General features: G+C 30.9%; 1 pseudogene; it reads left to right on the top strand.

The window, feature by feature from the left end:
• Positions 1–659: 659 nt before the first annotated feature.
• LOC133820136 (small nucleolar RNA R71) lies at positions 660–758 on the top strand (annotated as a pseudogene).
• Positions 759–2,499: the final 1,741 nt, after the last annotated feature.

The raw sequence follows: 2,499 nt of genomic DNA, 5'->3' as shown, positions 1-2,499 counted from the left end.
TAATTGATTGAGACTGAGTTTGTAGGATTTGTTGAGTGGATTGCATAAATTTTTGTAAAGTATCTTCTAAGAAAGATTTCCTTTGTTGATGATATGGTTGATTTTGTGGGGAATGAGTTGGTTTTGCGTGTTGTATTGGTGCCCTTGATTCATTGGAGGTTGGTTTTGTCTCCATGAAAATTTTGGATGGCTTCTCCAATTTGGATTATAAGTGGATGAAAATGGGCTATCATTTGTTTCCCATAAGCATGAAGATCATTGGCCTCCTTAGAAAAGGCTTCTTGGTAGGAAGGACATGATTGGGCATTATGGCAAGGATTAGAACATATAGAACTAACATCTTTTCTTGGTTGTATTGGAGAATTTATAGTTTGGCTTATGGCTAATGCTTATACTTTTCTCGCTAATTTGTCTAAGGATGTTCTTAAGTCTAATTCATCTCTTACTTCATACTTCCTCCTCTTTTTGGTGAATTAGTTGACCTAGACCTAATATCAAAACAATTCCATTGTTGTGAATTGACAGATAAATCTTCAAGGGCGTCCCAAGCCTCTTGTCCTTGAAATTTTAAAAAAATTCTGGTATGCATAGATTGAATCATTTGACGATTAGAGGGAGTCAAACCATCATAAAAATATTTTACAAGTCTCCATTTTTCAAAACCATGATGAGGAAATTTTATTAATAAATCTTTCCCAACATTCATAAAACTCTTCATTATCGTTTTGAAAAAACACAGAGATTTCTCTCCTTAGAGTATCAGTTTTAGACATAGGAAAAAATTTAAGCAGGAATTTATTATAAAGTTGATCCCATGTAGTTATAGACCCCGTGGGAAGGAAATTTAACCAAGCTTTTGATTTGTCTTTTAATAAAAAAAGGGAATAATCTTAGTTTGACCGACTAATAAGAAATTTTTTGAAATTTAAATGTTGAGCAAATTTCTAAGAAATCTTTGACATGCATGTAATGATCCTCTCTATCTAACCCATAAAAAGATGGCAACAATTGAATGATTGATGGTTTAAGCTCAAAATGGGTAGCAAAAGTGGTAGGAAAAACAATACATGAAGGAGCATTAGATGAAATAGGTGCAAAATATTCAAGCAAGGTTTTTTCAGGCACAACATTTTCATCAACAGGATTTCTAGTAATATTAGCAATTGGTTTCATGATGCTCAAATTTTTACTTACACTTTCAATTTCAAACAAAGATAAACGTCCTTTTACTAATCGATTTTTAGAGTTACGTTTTCAATGATGCATACAATTTTCACAAACAAGGGAACAAAGATAATCTCAAACAAACAATTTTCTGATGTGGAAGATCAGTTAAAACCGCAACCACAGAGCATACTTAGAATTTTTAGAGATTTCACAACAATATAATTTTTATGGTTTACTTGTCCCCAGGCCTATTTGATTCCACTTACTCGCAAACTACTAACAACTTACCGAGGTTAATTAGTAGAGGCGGATTGAGAATTTTTTTCAAATTTCCTTTAAGCAAAGATTGCTTATGGTGAAAGGACAAGATTTAGGTTTTTTATTTCAAGTATTTTTCACAATTACATAATAATATGATAAGAGACAAAGAAAAATAAGGTAAAATTAAATAAGGCTATCAAAAATTAGGTAAGTGTAGGGAGGCATAGCATGCCATCAACCATAACAATAAGGTAAAAATTATGAGGCACAAGTGCCATCAATTAAAACATAAGGTAAAAGACTAGGAGGCAAAATTGCCATCAACTAGTAAATTGCACAAAACTATAATAACAAGATAAATAAAGAAAATTACAACAAATGTTAGGAAGCACAAGTGTTATCAACTAACAAAGATATACATTAAATAAAAATTACAACAAAATTAGGAGGCACAAGTGCCGTTAATTACAAAAAAATAATAATAAATATATATAAGTAAGTTTTTTTTATGGGTGGTTGAACCGTCCCAAATTTTCTTTTTTTTTTAGTTTTTATATATATATTTTATATATTTTTGTGTATATAGTTATTTTTAAGTGCAAAAATTAAAATAACTAGTAGAAGAATTCACTAACCTTGAGAAAAAGTTTGTTTCTTTTCTTGCAACTCCCCGGCAATAGCGCCAAAAACTTGATGGACCCAAAATGGGTATGTTTTAAATATTTATATCGCAAGTGCATGAATCGTGCATATAGAATAGTGATCGTGTAAGTGTAACGCCCTAATTTCTCATAAATTATCGAGAACACATCATTGGGTCATAATTCATAAATATTGCTCTTTTATTGAATAAAAACTTGAAAATAAATACATACATTGATCCATGGTTTTACAAAAAATAAAATAATTGTCTTTAACATAAAAATGAGCAACATTTAAATAAAACTTTAAAATAACATTCTTTGATAAAAATAAATAAATAGGCCTGCTTGATCTACCTCGACTATATGGTCCCCATGAGTACATCACGAAGCTCTTAGGTCCCACTCGCCACCAGCCTTTCTATCCTTA

The sequence above is a fragment of the Humulus lupulus genome, chromosome 2, assembly GCF_963169125.1.
Source record: "Humulus lupulus chromosome 2, drHumLupu1.1, whole genome shotgun sequence".
In the NCBI taxonomy this organism is placed as follows: Eukaryota; Viridiplantae; Streptophyta; class Magnoliopsida; order Rosales; family Cannabaceae; genus Humulus; species Humulus lupulus.
The sequence above is the reverse complement of the archived record's forward strand: the minus strand, read 5'-3'. Positions and strand labels throughout refer to the sequence as shown.